The sequence below is a fragment of the Bombus flavifrons genome, chromosome 9, assembly GCF_040668555.2.
Source record: "Bombus flavifrons isolate JBK064 chromosome 9, iyBomFlav1_principal, whole genome shotgun sequence".
In the NCBI taxonomy this organism is placed as follows: domain Eukaryota; kingdom Metazoa; phylum Arthropoda; class Insecta; order Hymenoptera; family Apidae; genus Bombus; species Bombus flavifrons.
In genome coordinates this window covers 6048377-6071186 of record NC_138450.1, presented here as the reverse complement: position 1 = coordinate 6071186, position 22810 = coordinate 6048377, and the positions used below count along the sequence as shown (strand labels likewise).

General features: G+C 33.3%; 1 long non-coding RNA gene across 5 annotated transcripts in view; it reads right to left on the bottom strand.

Moving 5' to 3' along the window:
- Window positions 1-18605, bottom strand: part of LOC138183596 (uncharacterized) — a 215168-nt gene extending 196563 nt beyond the window's left edge. For all 5 annotated transcript variants that reach the window (XR_011174090.1, XR_011174088.1, XR_011174089.1 and 2 more), the window contains exon 1: window positions 18190-18605. This is a non-coding gene — a long non-coding RNA (uncharacterized LOC138183596). The remainder of the gene's footprint in view (window positions 1-18189) is intronic.
- Window positions 18606-22810: the final 4205 nt, after the last annotated feature.

Sequence of the window (22810 nt, the reverse complement as noted above, 5' to 3'; positions counted from 1 at the left end):
CGAAAACAAGAAAATTATGTTTGTCTCTAGTCTATTTTTACATCAATATTTTAATACTGCATGCAAACTCAAATTTAATTTAGATGTATAGGATTATAACAAAAAATTAGAAATTCTTGCTCGATTCATAAAATTATAATATATTATGTACATAAAAATGAATGAAAATCATTTATAAACTATGAACTATACTAGCTGCGTAATGAAATTTTTTTCAGAATAATTTTCCTTTTAAAACGGCTTACAATGTAGTATTACAATAATAATTTCAAATTACCATTACACAAAATGGTAAGATATCATTTCTGAAGGTTTATGACAACGATTTTACACACGAACGACAATTAATTATGCAGCTTATTAAGAAACATGCAAATATTTGCACTGCACTGTTTCATTTTTAAGCTTAAAGCAGGTAATCTTATATTTTCTTCCATCGCGTTCTCATTTTTGCTACGTACTTATATACACTTATGACATATACCAACCTTCATTCATTATTCCCTTGTACAAAAACCGCAGGAGAGAAAGGAAGGATGCCAGTGACGCTGGACGAAAAAAATAGGGACTAAAGTTGGTAAACCAAACACCTTGCTTAAAAAACACTACAAATTACGAAATTGTTTTTAAGTATTTTCTACGCGTGTTTTCCGCGATCATTCTTCTTCACTTACAAACGGAATTTTCCCTCGCCCCAATTTCCTCATACGCCATTAACTTTTTCCTCTTCAAAGGAACGAAATTCCTTACGTTTTCAAAACGGCGCAGAACAAAAGAATACGTGCAAAATTTCTTTGAATGATAAACTGTTGTTTGTTATTGTACAATAATCGGATATAAAATATTAAAATATTACACGCAATTTACATTTAAAAATACTACGCGTGAAAACAAAATTCGAGACTCATATAGTAAATTTTATATTAATCACAATATTTTGAAACCGAATACAATCATTTGTAGTTAACTTCAGTGTCCGCAAATATGAAATAGATCATGAGTCGGTAAATTATGGAACCTAGAAAATTAATTTGAAAATTAAATCACGTGAAAAACTCCATAATGAAATAATAAACACCTTAAAAGATTTTCGAATAATCCGCTTTACTTAATTAAAACGGAACTATTCAAGAACAGAGAAGCATTCTATTCGTTGGAGACGTAGCTTCGGTTGAACGTGCCTCAAGTTCCACGTTATTGTAGGGAAAAGCGAAGAACATGGCGGAATCCGGAATCGACAGGCGCGCTGTCAGCCGCGTAACGCGTTAAGAGATAAATCGAGCAGAGAAGTTGAGCATTTATGCTCGATTTGTATCGATCTTCGAACGGAAGTTTTTAAGCGTAACTGCAATTTTCAGTTCCGAGCGAGAGGTAATTCGCGCACGATTCGAAACGACGGAAACGCTATCGTCACGAGCGAGGAATTTGCATCGCGTATTCATAAAATTTCTCCACGGTCTCACAACCAGCCTCTAACAAATCGTCGTGCCGACTCTACGTTTCGTTTTGACCCCGTACACTTCGAAAAAGTTTGCGGTCGGTTAAATATTTCAACGAGCATGCCGGGGAAAAAAGGAGGCGCAACCGAGAAAGTTGAAGTAACGACGGGACCAAGGTGGCCACGACCGAAAGAGAAACAAATGGAAAAAGTTCCGACCTCGGTCTGATTAACGGGAAATATGTCACGGTCGAAACTCGTCGCGAAAGGAAAAGAAAATCAATCAACCGCGGTCAGCGGGGTTCGTGTATGATTTATTTCCGGGTTACGATTAAGTGAAAACACGTGGGATAATACCGATTGTTTCGATTTAGAGTGGTTTACACGAGCACATGTCGTGTACTGGCATTGTTTTATAGATCGCATGGATATTTTAATGATCAATTAACAGAGATGAAAATAATCAATTTCTTGTGGTTTTGGAAAGGACATAGTGGATATATTGGATTGGAGAAAGATTTTGGCTAGCGAAATGTTAAATCAAATGACAACTACTATATCGTAGGATCAATAATAAAGTAATGACATCGTACACAATTACAATTGCGCTATGAACAGTTATTAATAATCATGTATATTAAATACTTACAATTATACATATAATTGTATGTAGCACGATAATACGACACAGAAGTTGGATAGTTTCCTTAATCCTCACCTGTTCTTTATTTTTCTAACTAAATTTCTCTCTTGATATCAAATTTAAATCGATGTCAGATAAATGGATAGATAAATAATACGAGTTTGTTGCGTTAATTAAGAAGATTTATTTTTAATTTCCTCATACAGATTTCACATATCCCGAGAACACGTGTCTTTGTAATGTATGATCTGCAGTTTCATGCGCTTGTAGCCCACGGGATATACTAAGAGAGTAGCTTAATTGCGAGAGTGTATGCGACTGTCCCGTAATGACGATGATGAGATGATCATAGGTGTAATTTGCTGATTACTACAACTGAACTACCTGCTACCATTAAGGCTTACTATTTACTTTATATCTTTACTATGACATGTTATCACATATTATAATGATGATAAATATCCAAATCTTTTATAATTCTTATTACAACATTTTATTGCCGTTGTCTTACTACATATAAACGGGTAATACTTTTTCTCCTCTTTTTTATAAATATATGAAAGAAAATACAATAAGATAAATAGAACTTGAAGGATGAACAGCTCCATTGAATGTCATCTTGCAATGTCTTATTTAAAGTTTATGTTCAATCTACTAATTGGAGGAAATATTGCTAATTGACTAAAAGCACTTTACCTACACGCAATATACAATGGAGACGATTATATCAAACCACTGAATTCATTGTTACAGGAGCTATTACACCCTGCTATAAAACTGATTATTGTCGTTGGCTTACACAGATTCGCACATGAAGAAATGAACACTAATTACAAGATGCTCACTTGTAAAAACCTAGTAAGAAGGATGACTAGTTGGAAATGAGCGAGAGTTAATTGTTCGAAACTAGCAGGATTCACTAGTTGACAGTGATGAACATCGCTTTCTTGTAGATTCTGCAAGTAGTAATCCTGATTTGTTACAAGGATCTCGTTCCAATCAATGTAATTTCTATGAATGCATTGATTTATCATCATTTTTAGGCCGATAGATTTTAGGATAAACTTTCTCGGCTAGGTAGGTATGCTTTAGCTATCATATATATAATTTTAACAATTTTAATAATTATCCGGCTAGTGTTTTATAAGAAGTACACCCTCGTCCATAAGTATTTGGACATTTAGGTATTTGCAGATTTTGCATAAACATCTTACGACTTTAGCTTCTTTCATGAATTAATTATCTTTTCCTATAATCTTGATGTTATCTTTGGACGATATAAACAACATTTATTAACAAATGATGTTGATAAAGTTATCATAAAGAGAGATAAGCGAAAATGTACGTAGACTAAAATTATCTGAACGCCTGCATCTGTCCTGTTCTCGTGTTTATGAATCTTAAATGACTGATACCTATCCAAAGGTATAAAGATAAGAAACTTTGCGAGGAATAAACATATTGAATGGATTTCACCGTGAAAAAGAATAGACAGCAAACAAAATTATCTGAAACTTTTTTTTTCATTATGATACCTTCATATTACTCCTACATGTAGTATCGCACATTTTAAACTGCAGATGGCGCTGCTGGGTACGGCCGCTTTTCGTCTAAATTCTGTATCGTGGAAGAAAAATCGGACTCCGGTCGCCGGGATTCGAACCCGGGTCCCGAACGTTCGCAACCTAAGGCGCTAACCACTGCGCTACCGTCGTCCGACACTAGTTAGTGTCGAGTGGTGGTATTCATTATCGAGCACCATCACAGGTCCTCCCTCCACGATACTACATTCGGCCATACCTGACAATCACATCTGCCCTCAGATGTGCTCGTCAGCGCCAACTTCACTCGCTGAACTTCTCTGGCGAGTCTTCTAGGGTCTTTTGAGCGTTGACACTGTGCGCGCTCAAGGCTCGTCTTCATCAATGGAGGGAGTAACACCTCAACTCCGCCCCGTCTTGATTGAGATCGCGATCTCCTGGACCGTTGACGTCTAAACGGTCTCCCATCAGCCAATCTCATCGTCGTCGTCGTCTTCTCGCGCACCGTGTTTTTCCCGCTCTACATCCCACTTCTGACACCAATTTGTAGTATCGCACATTTTAAACTGCAGATGGCGCTGCTGGGTACGGCCGCTTTTCGTCTAAATTCTGTATCGTGGAAGAAAAATCGGACTCCGGTCGCCGGGATTCGAACCCGGGTCCCGAACGTTCGCAACCTAAGGCGCTAACCACTGCGCTACCGTCGTCCGACACTAGTTAGTGTCGAGTGGTGGTATTCATTATCGAGCACCATCACAGGTCCTCCCTCCACGATACTACATACATGTGTGTTTTTTTAACCTATCTTTATACCAATTTTATCAATATTTGTTAATAAATATTGGCTTGATATTATCCAAAAATAACATCAAGATTGTAGAACAAAATAATCCACAAAAGAATCTGAAATAAGGTAACTATGCGAAATTCTCAAATACACGAATGTCCGGATTACTGAATTATTTTAACCAATCCCGTAATGGATTTCAACATTAACAGAACGTAATATTTATTTTACAAATTTAATACATCGAAATCTCGAAAAATACAAAAAAAAAATTTAATGGACTATCGTTTGGGAGATCGTTACTCAACGATGGAATATTTATTTGAACGAATTTTTGCTAAAATCAATATTATCGAAATTGTCACAGCAAATTCACTTGCACGCCTCAGATTGTATCTATATTTGCGTAAAATTTCACGCAGACGAAAAATAATATTTAGAGTGCCGAAATGATTTATGCCTCCCCGCACATACCAATATTAGTGCCTTCAAAAGTTTTATTTTATATCAATTTGTTTTGTAAGAACAGGAATATCAAATATTAAAAGTTAGGACAAAATTTTTTGCTTTATTTTAATCTAGAATATTCTAATAAGTTTAATTTTGAATTTTGTAGTCAAAATATAATTAAATACTATAAATCTTGTGATAACCGTAGATAAAATGGAGAGATCTGTAATGGTTTTAGAGAAAAGTTAAAAATCTCGAGAAGCATTTATGGAAAAATCGGTTATTCTTTCGTAAAATTCCTCGTGTAATAAGAAATGAACGAAATAAAATTAACCCGTCGAGTCGCGTGGCTGGAGCGCATTTTATAAATGCAACATAAAAATTATGCGCATCCTTTGTGTAATAGCTTACCTAAATTATGCAGGAATTCGTTCTTTCGGTTCAGTTCCGGCAAAAGAGAAATTGCTTTCCTTCTTTTACAAAATACCTATATATTTTATATTCTATTTTATTATTACTGGATCATTACTATACTGTTATTATTACTTTTACTGTTCTTATACAACTACAGCATTGTCATGATTTCTACTGTTTCAAACATTTTCATGTTAAAATAGTCACAAATTAACGTTAAGCGCTTATATTTTCACTTTACGTTTTACAATTCACGTAAATCGATTTTTATTAAACCAGCGGCATTGACAGACTAAATTTTAACATGAATAGTATAATAACGCGAAGAGAAATGTTTGCCAAAAGAATACCTAGCGCTGTCGGATAGGACCTATCATATTCGAATGGGCTTTTTTTATGATAAACTGACCTTTGTGTACTCAGTAAATATAGGCATCCGTTGGTAGGTTCACGGTGACTGTATTATATTTCGGAATTTATTGGAAAATTTATAAATAAAACTTGATTGAATTTGAGCAATATTCCATACGGTTACACTTCATCAGTCTTCCTCTTTATTTAATGTACAAAGAGAATACGATTTGTGCATTCGGCCACTTTATCTCTTGGCCACACCTGTTAAAATATCTCATCAACTACTTTTCTTATAAAATGATGTTGCAAGCATAAATAAATTTGTTTCTACTTACATTTCATTTGACTTCAAAGAATATATTTAGATATCTTGCCATCATTTTATAGTTTTGTACTTTGCATGTTTAATCTTCACGTTCATGCTTCAAAATGTTATATTTTAAATAAACACATAAACTCATTTTTTTGCTACCTGCTTCTCCTTTGTTCCTACCTTAACATGTCTATTATTTTGAAAAACCATTAATTAAAATTTACGCAGAAAATGTTTCAGAAAGGTCACCAATACATTTTAATGAAACTTTCAAATTATGTTTTTTATATGTGTAGGTTAAACAATCTCTTAATGAACTACAATATAAAATTACCTTCTTATTTTTATCATTATGTCTTTACAATAATCTTTTCCGTTAAAGATTCATTTTTCGAAAAATATTGAAAAAGTTTATTTATTTCTCGAAAATGGTTCTCTTTTCTTAAATATAGAAATTTTGCGGCAATTTTCCATTAAAAAATTTATATTTCATTGGTTAAAAATCACAGTATATCTTCCCATGTAAAGATAACTATTGTAGGATAGCTTGGTATCTTTTGCGGTAGGTAGTTATTAGTACTCGTCTTACCAAATCGCTTTCAAACACACTGTTTATGCTCGGAAAGTTATTTGAGCTTAACTAAATTGGATTTCTGGAGTAATTATATAACAGACAAGCACGCTATCGAGAATTTATGGCATCGACAAGCTATCCCACTGGACAAATTAGACAACTGGTAAGGGTAACGCTCAAAGGAAAGCGAATATTTACTTTAAACTACTCTCAGATTCTGTGTAAAGATATTGAAATAAATCCTTGATTTCCTGGTTTTCACGTAAGAATTCAGAAAAGAGTAATGTATTTCGATCGAATAATAAATAATAAATCAACATGTATGATTAAAACTTAAACAATATTTACAGTTTTATGAATATCAAAAGTGAAATATTTTTTTCTTTTAATTATTAAAATAAAATTCCTACTTTCTTAAAATCTACGAAGAATCGTTTTATGGGTAGAATTTTACATAGAAAATCGATTATTATGTTCTACATTACATCGTTCTGTTGCAACTACAAACAGGACATTCTACCAAGTGGTTGAAACACGAAACTTTCTTCTGACTTGTCCATCGCTATAGACAATAGATACAAGCTTCTATACATATAATCAGTAAAGGAGAATATTCAGTATTATATATCGTAACGAGTAAAATAGTTACAATGTTATAGTTAAGCTACTAATAAATTTGTAACAATTGATTATGTATTGTGATTTAAAATATTAAATGAAATTTGTATGAAATAGTTTAAAAATCATAAGTTACACTTGGTATAATTAAATCAGTGTTATTATATATTGAGACCATATCACATGTCTTGCTGTGCGATATATCCATGTAATATATAAAGATATTCCACAAGGAATACACTATAGTGCATATAAAATTCCCATTTTGAAAAAGGGAATATTAATTTTAAAAATGTACTGCACTTACTATAAATTCGGTAAAAATAAAGCAGACATAAACTTTCGGGAGTATCTTCCCTTGGAGACATTTTAAAAAGAAAAATTTCTAGGAAGATAATTTTCAATGAAGTCATGGTAGACATCTGTTGGAGAGGAATCTTATATTAGATACTCTGTAATCAAACTTTTAAACTGCCACAGGAGTAAAGATATTTTATTCTATTCTTTCAGTTGTCATTGGTAGATGACATATTACCGCAGAAAAATTATATGACTGCCTTTGATACATTAAGTATTAACATTTCGACTAACTGGAAGCTGAAAAAATATATTGAATCTAGAATTATATGAACTGATATTAGTATAATATAATAATAAAATAATGGAATTAATATTCTTCCATAGCAGTAATTTACCTTCAGAGACAAAACATAAATCAAATTGGAATAAAAGATAGAAATTCACGTTTATTATCGAATGAAAATTATTTCTACAAAACGAATATCAATAATCTCATAGAAGATAATTTCAACTAAATAATAGTCTCAAAGACAAGGCATACAAAAATCACTACCTCAACTTATCTCAACAACCTTACTTTACCTCAAAACAGAAGATCTACTATCTCGTGAATCATGAAGCTATAAATTAACATTAAAAAACATTCTTGTTATACACAACAATTCAATAGAAGAAGTTGTATAATTGCCAAAGCACAAAAAGGAAAGATTCAAGTATTCAACTAAATGTAGCAGCACATGAGTCAACGGAAGATTCGAATCGGAAGAGACTCGTATTGTTGTGCCTTAGAGTGCCAACGTTGTTTTGGTTTACTAGGTTCAAAGGTAAACGAACTCTGGACAAAATATTATCGCCGTTATTTGTAATCGTCAACTGGAGTTACATCTGAACTTTTTACAATACCACCGGTCGATACAAATAGACGAACGTGCTCTCTAGGACAATGAGTATAACGAGTCATTATAGCGAGTCACATATAGTCGAATAGCAAGCGTATAGTTGAACAGTAGCATTGAGCGAGCGACGATTACGACCGGCATACACTATCTCTGTACTTGTACTTAAAGTGATTTTAATATAAGTGACAATTACGTGAATTCCTCACTCGTCTCTTTAATAAACCAACCAATACGTATAATAATCCACCTAATACGACCGTTCGGGGAGAGACACGATCGCGAGGAAATGCGTCAGCGAGAGGCTACGATTTTCACTACGATTTTGATAGTCGACGCCGCGAATCAGTCGTTCCCCTGTTTCGATTAGGATAACAGAGGTAGTTCAAATAATTGTAACACTGAATTAACAGGGTTAATATAAGCTTCTATTTTTAACAATATTTAAAATTATAATTAACACATTACAAATGATTTAACAACGATACAACTAGTTTATTATTATAATTCGACTCGACTTTATAGTATTTCTCGACGTATTTGTTTGACTAAGCGACCTTCATTTTATTTCTCTGAACCTCTCGATGCATTCAGTTTGACTCCTCGTATGATACTGATTGCCCTTTGATTTTTTCCTTTGTCTTCTCTTGAAGATGACCCCCACCACGCTCGGGTCTCGCGACCGTTCGCGCCTATGATCATGTATGCTACCTTTTTTGTGTAGGTAAAATAACGAACCGAAGGCGAATCGATACTTTTTAGAACTCGCTGCTTGACGATAACTATGCGCTTATCGCTACATTGTGTATATTTCGCCGGTCATGTAAGACGATCTGTCTGCAACATTGTAGTACCAAGGGAGACGGTTAGGAACACGGCCTATAGCAAGCCTCGGAGCGTAACATCACCTCACCCACTAATCCATGTATAAAATACAAGCAATAAATATATAAATTCTAGAAGTTAATACTGAGATTGAAATATTAATCATTACTTTGCTATCCCATTATTCACTCAAATTAACTTTAACAAGTGGTATAAAAATCTATTAAAACGAATTCTTTCCGTCTTCTACACGACACAGTACAATAGTATCGTATAACAATTTTCAACAAAACAGTATCCAATAGGTAACTTCGATACCAAAGTCTCTCCATTTGACAAGGATAAAAATGATGTCAACAGTGAAAGTTCGTGAAACAGGTTACATGTCTTCGCACCCTCGACGTTCTCACACATTAAGCCACTAACCAAGAAGACAGGAAGAAGGAAAAACAGCTCGGGCTACTGTACTTTGTGGCACATCCACATTCGTAAAACGATGATATATGGTCAGAGAGAGAGAGATTCGTATCCACGTAAGAGGAAAGAATTACGTGTAGTACCGTTTGGAAATAAAACACTTTTACATCTATGCGTGCGTTCATAATTAAAAGGTTGCGCGGTTAAGAGCTCGCATTGTCCAGTATCACGTAGGAGATTGCCGAGGGAAATATTACTTTTCCATTGGAATATCTGTTAAACATTCAACGTGACATGCCCATATTTTTTTTTATTCTTTAACCAGGTTTACAGTGAGCAGGTTTTATTTAATTCTCCCTTGCGCGTCGGGTTTAACTGCGCCCCATTGAAATTCTGTCCTTTCCGCAAAGAAATCGTGCGAATACGTTTTAACGTAACGACCACTGTATTCTGCCCCAGCTATTGTTAGACGTTAGTATAACACATGCAGAAAATATTGTTTGGCGTAGTGTCTGACCTTATCGTCGTTTTGCATTTCTTTTTTCTTTCATCTTTTCCTTATAGCTTTAGTTTTTCAATCGTTGCATATTTTAAACCGTTTAACTTTATAAATATGAAATTTGTTAAAGTGATATTTTGTGTTGGTTGTAAGATGTTTAACTCATCGAATGTTGATCCGAGAGATACATGTAAAACCTTTTAAAACCTTCTAGTATCTCTCTGACCTATAATCGTTATTATCTTTCAAGAACTTTGAGTGTATAACGAAGATGTGAAATTTCGATCACGTATTAAATTTGATTTAAAAGTAACTTTATATTTCTTATGAATGAATTATAGTAATTTCACTGTTTGCTCAAACGTTAAACTAGCAATGCATACATAGCTTGCAAGAGTTTTACATGTTATTGAAATATTCAGGTCAGTCAAAGTTTCCAATATCTCCATGAAACGTAAAACTTTGAAGATTTTTAAGATTTATTACGACAGCTAAATTACTTGAAAAAATTTGAAATTGTCGAGACTTTGTAAGACAGAAAGCTTTCAGAACTTTCAAAGATAACTAAGATAATTCAATTAAATAAGGATTTCCAACTTTATAAAACCTCGTAAGGTAAAACACAGTCAACAAAATGAATGATAATTTTAGTGAAGATTTTGGTTAGAAATGAAAATTCCTGTTGGTCTTCAAACGTATGATTTGGTTATCTATCTCATTTATTTTAAATTGCAGAACTAAAGTCTGATTACTTATAATTCTTTAGATAAATGCAAATTTGAAAACAAATATTTCAATTAAGGTCAACGACTTTATCGTTTTTAATGATTATCTCTTGCATCACTTTCATTTAATACTTATTTATCGAAGTATCTATTAAATTTTTTCCCGAGTGACTGAAACAAAATTATAACTTTTTAAATTATGACAAATTTTTCTTCCAAATTAGCAAATCGATTGCAAAAGTCCTATTCGTTCAAACTTGTCAAGGAAAATGTAAGGGGCGCTTCAAGTAATAGGGGTTCCGCCAATTATCTCTTTAATTTAATATGCATAAAACTAATATCTAGAATATTCTTTTCTTTTATCCAACTTAAAATTTTCCAACTACAATTGAACATTTTGACTTACATATGTTATCATTTGTTACAAACCATGACTTCTCATACAATTTTTCAGTCATATTAAAATAGATATGTCATTTTTCCATAACGAAAAGTGAAAGTTCAAAACAAATAAATGTTCAAATCAAACGTATCAATCGAAAATTAAAGCATCCTAATAAAACAATTTTAAAATTCGAGACGATTAATTTCAATTTAAACCAATCTATCCCTAATAGACATTAAATCAACCAAAAAACGTTACTACTTTCCAGTACTCCAACTAAATAACCAAGGAAATTCCATACGACGCCTGGAAACATTCAGAATTCCAAACTCCGTAATTGCCCCATGATTGAAGCATAAACGTCGCCCGAATCGCCTCCTTATTTACTCTAGAAAACAATTATACCTCCTATTAACCACGGCTAAGAAAATCAATCATAATTCGTAGAACTGAATAGCAGCTCGACCAAATTCTCGACAAACAAAAGTCTCTGTCGGCAAGTTCGGTAAATCAATGGCTTTCGCAAAGTTTTGGCCGGAGTAAACGGAGTTTAAACAAATGGACTGCTATACTTGTTGGTCGATAAACTAAGAAATAATTGAATGCATACATGTAAGTCGGACATGAGTGGCGATGAACTTGAATTACTCCATTCAGATGAGGTGTATCGAAGGAAGGAAGCACTCTATAGCTAGAGATATACGCAGCTTCGGGACGCGTGTATATTCCGCGGATTCGCTAATGAAACAGTGGGTATTATCTGTTCGTTCGCAGTGCCATTATTATTATTTGTGACGAGCTTAACACGAGCTCGCGACACACGCTTGAAAATAGCATTGTTTCATGCTGGACACGTAAATGCAGCCTCGTTCGCCGTTTCCTATCGCGTCATATTATGCTGTCGTTGTAAAAGTAGCCCCGTCTAACGCGTCAATCGAACATGACCTTGTCCGAACAAAAATCACGCCTGACCAAGAGGGTGGCGTCAGCTTCCCATTGCCTTTTAAAACGAACGAATTCCACGGTCTGACAGGAAATCGACAGCAGAATTGAATACCGTTACGTGTTTAGTGACATTCCTAGTGTCGGCAATTATCAAACTGTGTGCCGTTGATGGTGGTGAACAGAAAATTTTCGATTATATTCTGCTGTTGGCTTTTCAGTGTACGATAGAGATTATAATAGATAAATTATATTTCAGTGTGGTGTTTCGTCGAACGTGTAATATGTTTTGATGACGGATAATAATTTGGTATTAAGATATTGCGGTTATCCGCTATATGATACATATAGAACATTTAGGTTATTAGTCATTAGAGTTTTGTCGTGAGTGTAGTATATTCCTCGAAAAATATTAAAAAAAAAAAAAAACAAAATTTTTAGAATTCTAGAATTCTCTCTACCGAATAGGGTTTAAGATCATTAAAGTTCAAAAATTACGTATGAAAAATAGCGAAACTTTATCTAACTAAGCTTTTCTATTTTTTTCAGAAATCTACCTCTTACGAGAAAGATACTGGAAACTTCATATTTGTTCATTTTTTTTCATTTCTATTAACCTCTGAAAGTGTTTTACAAAAATCTACCTTCTATTTATTACGTAACTAACAAATTCCTATAAAAAAATCAAAATTTTAGTTGCGTTAGAAAATAAAACTTCAGTCTTCAGCAATTTTTATCCAATAGTTGATTAAATTTAATATTCATCCGATATTAACTTAAGACAAATTCTTAATGATTCCATGTCATTTAAATAGGATTCTTATCGAAACAAACGAATGAAATAAAGCAATGTCTTCGGACAAAAACGATCATCTGACCTTCCTATCCTTCAACAAAATCGATTCACTGGTTATCAGATCAGATGAACAAAAAAGATTTTAAGTTTATTTCGTGATCTTTGCAAGAAGGGAGTTACAAGAAGAAGGCAAATCCTCGCGATCCATCCCTTATAGGACCCCTGTTATTCCACTTGGTAAAACTTACGCAATAAAGTTTATACGTTCATAAGATGTGACTTTAAATTACACATGAAGCTTCGTAAAAACGGAACAACCAGAGAAGAAAGGAGATTAAGTATTTACCTGGGGAACATCACCGCTCTGAAAATTCTAAAGCCCCGCAGGCTACATCGAACGCACCCTCTATCTCTCGTTGCATACAGTTTTACGAGGGTAATCGATTTGTGCTTGGTTTTGCTTCCAAGATCTTTTCCCATGCACTTTTACCGTGAGATGCGAGTTTAACGAAGTTTCCTGCCACGTAGCTCATACAAATGGGAGACAAAATTATTTCTTCCGTTTTGACGTTACATCGAATTCTACATTAATATGATTAATGTGATACACATACTTTTTATAAGGATAAGGCTTGAGAGAATTAATGTAATTACGAACTAGTATAGAAAAGGGTAGGATAATATCGGATGGTATAGAACAGCATAGAACAACAATTATTGCGTTATTGATAGGGATCTTTAGTAGATAAAATCGTACGCCATAGTAATACTATAAACACGTTTTAAAGAGCATTATACGTAAAGAAATTATTAATATTGATATGGAAAGGTACAAAAAAGACCTTGAACATAATTATTACGAAGAATTTCTATAATCTAATGACGCTGTAAATTCCGAAATATATATGCACGATTAGAAAAATTACGAAACACCATAACTCTTGAATCAAAGTAAGTCACTCCAGTTGTATAGCAAGCACCATATTTCTCCAACTTCGTCAAACTACCATTTATTCGGAGCACTGCGACACTCATTATCAAGAAAAACATTTTGAAACAGCAGTCATCTGCAAAGATGTTAACATATTTCTGTTAACAAAAAGCTTAGGAAATACTATTATTGATATAACTGACGTAACAAAGTTAGTTGAAAAATGGGAACAAGTTGTAAAACGAAATAGAAACTGACATCTTCATCGTAACAGAAGACACAAAGTGAAAACTACGAATGAAAATTCTACGTTTTCAAAGCGGCACGAATTTTCCAGACGACTTAATACAAAAGACATTAATATAAAATTAAATCAAAATGAATTTCATTAGAAGTATATTCTATGTAAACATAAATCTATATATACATATATTACTTTTTTATATCTGTCTATTGATGCGAAGAGGCTGGCGGTATTCAGAAGCGACGATTGACATTTGCCAAGATTATGGATCTTCTGGAGAAATAAATTCTCAGATAGATACACTTATACCGCAACGTCAATCTGTCTTGAAAGACAAGGACGTTATTTCCTTCTCTAGGGAAAGACCTTCCGAAGATACCAAAGGTAGGGAAGACTAGAGTCTTTTGAGACCCTATTACATAGTTTTATATATTTACTTATGGAATAAAAATCTGGAAATATAAAATATGCATCGTGACTGAAGCAATCAGAATCACTGAAGAAACAGAACTACACTGATCCACTCCATTAATTAAAAAAATTGAAAGAAATAATGATTTTATAAACATTTCTTTTTAAGTTTTCAAAATATCCAAGATGGGTGAAATTTATTATTATTTATATATACCACAGACTTGTGACAATAAGTCGTTCGTTTCTAAAGAATTGAATAAGAATTCTATAGCAGCGTGTATGAAGAACGGAACTAAGAATTTATAGAAAGAAAAGTTGATTAATTTGTCTTCATAGAATTCTCAATTTTGATCAAATCTATTCGTAATTTAACCTTTTAAGAGTAGTCTGATCTGTTTAATCCAGTTTGAATTAAAACACAGATCTCAACTGCACAAATTGCAACCAGAACCAAGATACGAGAAACCCAACATCGTGTCAATATCGTTTATTACTGTTACTTATTTAACAAGCAATTATAATCTGTAAAGTTATTTGTCAATTGCAGATGCTATAGATTAACGAGTTTGAAGGTGAAGAAAATAAATGTATCTTACTCCGTGAAGCCGTCAGCGAACGATATCAGAGTGAAAATGGAATTTCGTCGGGCATTTTTCCATTGGATTGCTGAGAAACACGAGTCCCTGTGAAGAACGTACAGAAGGCGGTGTACATTTGAAATTCGACCGTCTAGCAACAGCTTTTGCTAAAGTGACTCCGCCGAAAGAGGCGAGCAGCGTCAAATGTCATTCCCCCAAGGGTTATTTACGCCTCTAAACGATGTAAAACCACGAACGAGCAAGGACGTCGCCGCCAGTCGCTCGTGTTAATTTTGAATGTATCCTCATAACACGAACTGTGTGCCCTCTTTACTTCTTGCTACGTGCCCTCAATTAGTCTGAAAGCATGCATGTCGAATGTTCGCATGCAAAAATTGACACGACGTGTTAAACACACAAGATGTTCCACGAAATCTAATTTCTTATGAAAGAATAATGAGATGGAATCAGAAATTATTATTCAGGTAATATGTAATCTAGAGGATGTTTTAATGTTTTTAGTTTTTTATAAGTGTTAGTTACGTTCGTTAAGAATAGAATAAGGCGTAACACATGCATTTTGAGTAATTAAATGTATTAAGTATATTATACAATTTACCTTGAATATACTATATATAATAATTTGTATAAGTATAAGAAATACGCTTTAAATAATATACAAAATGTACAAGTTACGTGGATTGGTTTAAAATAATTTTTTCCATAATAAATGTCTACAAAACTTATCCTATTGAATATTACAATGTGTATTATTATTATGTTAGAATATATAATGAGATGATTATTATATCATCATACGAGCATGGGTTCAATATTATTGATATTATCTTATTAGTGTAATTAATTCGGCTTTGCTTCGCAAAAATTGATTATCTGTGAAACAAACATTACACAAGTATCAATTTAACTAATTATCATTTTCGAAAAATTTTATGCAATAAGAATAAATATGTAATACACAACAGGTCTAATAATAGTATGGAATATTTTTACTTCGATAAATAATTGTGCAAATAAGAAGAACTAAGAACTATTCTTTACCACTAGATCTTTTAATATGTAAACACTAATACAATTGCTATGAAATGTATTAACTATATTTAATTTCAAGCTGGAAAATAAATGAATATGTATATAACCAACGTTAATTTAAAAAAACAACTTTCAGACAGTTCATAATAAAAAAAAATTATATTCTTAAAAGGAAAGAAACATGATCTGTGGTAGACGTTTTGTATCAATCCTCTACAGCAGAGGACACATTAAAAAGAATATGTATCACGAACAGTATGAGCATCCTACAATCATAACATAAATGTTCTAAACTGTAAAGAAATGTCTATTCAATTTTCTAATTGCACATAAAATTCAGCTACAACATACATCTGTACTCTAAGAAAATATTTATAAATTTTATTTAACATACATAAGTACATATCTATAGACTACAATAAGAATATTTTTTCACATGTGCATATAATAATGTATCAGTTTGTAAATCAAGATTACAATTACTTTTATTTTTTGCATATATATGTCCAATATAATAGATGTTCAAATAGAAGGGCAAAGGGTTAAAATATTGGATTCAGATTAGAAACTCCCTAATTCTAAGGGGTCAAAGAATATATGCCGTTATCGCTAAATCTATACGCATATGAAGTGGAAACAGAAGTACCATAAAATGGAGGGATCCACCGAGGAAGTACCTTCGCATGTCAATTGGTTTGATAATTCAGGGACCAGAAACGAGGTACGATTCCCAGAAGAATTTTACTCACGTAACTGCGCCACCGATTTCTAACGATCTTTTTTCATCACAACCTTTAGCTGAATTTATTGTTGCCGCGTCATGGTCCATATAAATGCCTTGCAAAAGGGCTTGATTACAATTTATTACACGTCTGAACGTTTCGCTATTGCTACTTATCAATTACTCTCAATTGAAACGCAATTGACGCTGAAAACGAACGGTTTGCCTCGCAGAAACGATAACATTAATCATTCATCACGCCGGAAAATTAGTGTGTGGAAAACGAATGCCACGCTTGTTCAAATTTTTAGCACTAGAGCCGCGTACGAAACCGCTTTTAAGCAGCAAATTTTATTTTGCAAATGGTACGGAGAAATTTCTCAGCATTTATTTCGATAACGGTATAATTTATATTGATTTCCGTAATGATCATAGATTAACGTTGATTATATCCTGATTACGTCGTGTATTAACACTCTATCATACTTCTCTATATTACAACAAATGGTATAATCGAAAATGATATAGGTATGTAATTCTGCTCACAGAAGTAAATCGAAAATATAAAATCATATTTTTCAATACGATGCTTTGTGTCAGAGAAGATAGAGTTTGAAAATTGTTTAGATAATACATAAGCATCTCAAGATGCATTTAAAATGAAAAATTAAAAATGTTAAAGCATTTAAAACATATAACTAGATTAATATCCACCAGAAACACTGTGTACGTATGAACTCGATAAACTTTCACACTGTTGTTACCACGAAAAGATTGTAATGATAAATTAATTCTAAATTTTGTGTAATTTAATGTCTCGTTGAATTATATAAAATTCTAAAACACAATATAGGAATACATATATTTTCTTGCACCATATAAGAATAGTTAAATGATGTTTAATAATCTATTTGTACATATACTGAATTATTAATTACGAAATATAGCTAACTTTGATTTATATAAATCTGATCATCGAGTGAAAATATTTCCAAACAGAAATGATTCGGTAGTACAACGTGACTATGACACTCGAGCATAAAACGTTGGTCTACAAAATGGCGCCTACTGGAGTAATTTACAATACATATTTTAAATTACTCCAGTTGGTTGGGCGCTAGTAGAAAGTTATTTCGGACCTTGCCTTGCCGAAATATGTATCTGGATTAAATTTGTCAACTTTTAAAAGTGGCGGGCGCTTCTATCGCGAAACCTAACCTTGCCAATAACACACTATGGAGCTACATATGCCAGACGTGAAAAGCGGAAAGTGAATGGGAGAGAACCCGATGAGCCTCCATAGAAGATAATGTAAAATGTAAGTATCCTACCTTGCCTTTATTCCCTGTTATCCTCCCGGCTGTTTAAAGATCCTCGCTGGACAGGCTCTCTGGCACGAAATCACATTCACCATAGCACACACAAAGTCGATGCATGTAAATGTGAACATGGATTGTCTCGTCTACTCACTAACTTTTTGCTCTCGGGCGAAATCTTGTACGGCGGATGAAGCCAATAAGCTGCGTTATATATTCGTACAACGAGAATTCGCACTTACACAGAAAAACGATGAGATTAATTCCCTTTGTCGCGAAATGCGAGTGTCGCGCACTCAACCGAAACAGAAATGAGTCGCCCCGTCCCGCGCTGCGTCATTCCGCGGACTGTGAGATCGATATCGACATTGTGCGCTTTGTCGAAGGTGAAATCGATATCACGTAAAATGCGCATATTCCCGATGCGCACCTCGGCCGCACAACCGACTTTTGACTTCCTATAGTCGTTCTCGACGACATTTATATGTGTGTTTATTTACATATCTACCTCGACGCTCTCTTACTTTTATGTTTTAATATCACAACAAACAGTGGCAACGATTACACAACTTGTACACATATAGTGACAGGCAACAGAATGTTCATAAAATAAGAAATAGAAGAAGACATTATAATTTTACACAATGCATTTATATCTAATAAAGGTAATGAACGAATATAATATATATGTATATATATACCGCATATGCATATACGATAAGCGACTGTTAGCAATATGGCGAAAAATGTTTATTATAAAAGTTACTAAAATTCATAATGTATCAATTTTAGATTCTCCTGTATCCGCTACTGTATATTTTAATGATTTACAACATTTTAATTTCATTGAAGAGTAAAACGTTTTTATATTTTTACAAATATTTTCTTACTAATTACGCGATAATTTTTGTGCTATTTATAAAGGGTTTGGTGAATGTAAAAGGTTAATTGTGTAAGCGTAGGTAGTAGTTTAAAAAGCCTCGTTTTAAGTAAATCCGACGGTCGTCTTGAATTCTCGAGTCTCATTAGGCGGCCGTTTTTCTTTACAATGGAAAATCGGCGAGACTTACAAGCAAGTTACGAAGCCCAAGAGCCTCAGTCGGCGACTGTTCCGCAAACTTCATTTCGTGTCGCGTGGGAAAAAGTATGTGAGATCGTAGAATGCGAGTCACGATATTCCCTCAGGATTCAACGACAGTTTCGTCTGGAGTATCTACGGTCGGCGACGAACGAAAAAGAGATCGGAACTTCCCTTTTTTCCTTATTGTCTCGTGGATGCGAGAACTTACAAAACGCTAACTGAAAGAGTTTCTGACGATACTTGAAACGCTTATCGCTTGTTATTTTCAAGTATACAACGATTCATCCAATCTGTGTAACCACGTTTTATTATACATTTAATTAAACAAATTTATTATAGTTATGATATTAATTTATTATTTATTTATCAATTATTTATCAATTCTATATTTGTACGGATAAAATTTTATTGTAGAAGGATATATGTAATTTTCTTAAAAACTAATGAGAAATTTAAATTTTCTTTAGTTTTAAACAATTGTAAAACTAGAGAAGTAAATACCTAATCGTTCTTCTGGTCCTTCTATTTTCCTTCTATTTTCACATGATGTTAGTTTGAAGTAGAGTTAGCCAATTATTACAAGACCATAATGTAGCGTTCACTACATCACTATTTCACTAGAATCAAATTGATCTGACTGCGTGACGTTTAAAACCCTACATTAAATTTAGCATCACAATAATGCGACTTCCAATTTTCAGAATGAAAAAATAATAAGATTCCATATATATATTTTTAATTTGTTATACGAAATAAATGTTAATAATTGGATATTTAAAATTTGAAATTTATAGTATTTATATTTAAATATTTAAATATTTAAAAGCTATAATTAATTTTCACATAATGTATTATTTACACATAGGTATTTCTAATCTGTTATTCTACTCAGTATCCTACTCAATATAAAATCCTTGCAATCTGACCAAATCGGTGAAAATTTATTATGCATATTATTTATCGTCAATCATACCTCCGTTGATCAATTTTATACTCTTGCCAGATCATCCGTTTACGTTTACTTAAATCATCACGTAATTCCTCGTAGTGTGTACACAAGACGGCGCCTTTTTTCGTATATAGGTATATCAGTCTGTGCACACGTTTTCGCGTGCAATCTGAACATTTTCCGTGAAAACGGAAAATCCGCGTAGTTCCGTGGAACTACGAGGGAAGCCCTAAGAGCCTCGAAGTCTGAGGAACCGTTCCGCAAACTTCGTTTCGCCTCACGGGGGTAGGGAATGCCGCGAAAAGTGTGCAAGATCGGCGAATCCGAGTCACGATATTCTCAGGGGAAGTCGCGGCGGGGTCTCGATTATGTACGTCTGTGCCATCGCGATGAAGAAAATGAGATTTCACTTGATTCCTTTTTCATTGAAATTCTGGCCAGATGCACGCCCATTCTGATTCATAATCTCATAGTCATTACATCTTACTATCGTGCGTTATTACGTTTTGGTTTATCCGTTAACAATATATAGATCATTTTCTATTTTTTCTGTACATTGTTTTTAGGACTCTCTCTCCTTGGAAAGATTAATTGATGTTAATGTTAATTAATTATGTTAAAGTTAATTGATTAAATGATTATTTATTAAAATGTAAAATTTTGATATGCGAAGACGTTAAGACACATAAGTCGTGTTTTTTATTCTACTGTCAAAGGAGTGTCAAAGAATATATTTCACGTAATCTTTTCTCCTATCAGAGATCTCGTAAGTATACCATTTTCTAAATGTTGTGTACTATTTGCCTTATTAATTATCGTAAGTTTATTGCATTAACTTAAAAAAACATTTGATACTGTCTTACCACGTTTAAAATAAGTCTTGCAATTACTCTCCGCTTATGTTGCTTCATTTTTCACGGAAAAACGAGGTAAAAAATCTGCGAGAACGAAAACATGCAGTACCTACATGCCACAACGAAACAAAGCAGGAAATGTACGGAGAGTTACTGCTTGTAAGATGTCAAGACAATTGTTTGCCATGTTACCAACAACCACAAATCCTGATGATCATTAGTATGTTATACGTAAAAAAGAAAGAGATCATTCCAGAAATTTTCCGGGAAACTCTGCACAAAACCACGATTAAGAACTCTGTTATGAAGGTTTTGTGGATTAAAAGAATAACATTGTCGTGGCACGTTCGAAGTTAAGGAGAAGAAAGTATAATGTGAGGCAAAAGTGCACAGTTGACATACCAGAGAGAGAGAGAGAGAGAGAGAGAGAGAGAGAGAGAGAGAGAGAGAGGAGAGAGAGAGAGAGAGAGAGGGAGAGAGAGAGAGAGCCTATTTATCTTCGCCGGCCGTTTTGTGATCCGTATAAAGATAAGAGGATTCGCTGGAAGATTGTTCGTGAAAATAAATGCATCCGCGTAGAACGTCGTTGCGTTTTAATTACCTAGCGCGGAATTTTTTTCGTCTGGTGATAAATGTACGAAACGTTCCTTTTGAAATAATTTTAACGAGGAAACTTCGCCACTACTTCTGCTCGTACGCCTAACATAAACAATTAATGTCTGTGTACGCATATTTTGCTTGGAACCTTCCCCACTCTCTTTACACGAGAACGCACTAAAACGCCATCCATGAAAGCTTCCATTTAATTTCGCCAGTGTAGAAGTTAATTCCTGGCTGGGTCTGTTATTGTATCGCTCGTTATTTCGATTTCTTCTCTAAATATTTCGTGTGTTCACGTATGGTCTCTCTAAGTTTTCGCTGAAAGTTCTAAAATAATCGAAAAATGGGATGTGAGCGACGGAAATATTAATTATGAAGAGAATATAAATTAACTACATAATTATAAATTATAAATTAATAATTAATTATAATAATATAATTAATAATTAATTAATAATAAATTATAAATTAATATAAAGAGCATTAGTTTAGAAGTGAAAAAAAGTAAATTGTTCTGTTTAAAGGCGAATTTTTCTTTAAGACGAAAAATGTATTGAATTAATTAATTTAGGAGAATTTAAGGATTGTAAGCACTTAGCATTCCAATTTAGCTAATAATAAGTGAAATTTCAGATTTTTTATTCCAATAGCACGCTAAGAGCCATGCAAATCTATTCTGCCTGATTTGATATTTAAATCAGGAACCTTTTGCACAGTAAGTTACCAACTAAAAGAATATTAATGAATTAAAAAGTTATGGATTATAAACTTTATTTGATGCCAAATAGTATATTGATTTCTAATTTATAAAATGTAATTTAATTAGTTTTATTATCTTATTAGTTTATTGTTGTTATAATGAGAATTAATTAATATTGATAAATTATAAACTGGACACCAGACATATGCAATAGACTTACAAGTGCATTAGTCTAAGTTTGGCAAAGAGCCATAACTTTACTAACTTACTTAACCGCAGTCTACATCAATTATCACCTAAGGTAGCTATCATCTACTTAACATTAACAATTTATATTCGACAACAACACTGGAAGTAACATAATGAAAGGTGTATAAGGATAAAGCAACTGCTTATTACAGCATTGTTTTAAGAGTATCTTCAACACTGTGCAAGTTAGTTTACTTAAATCT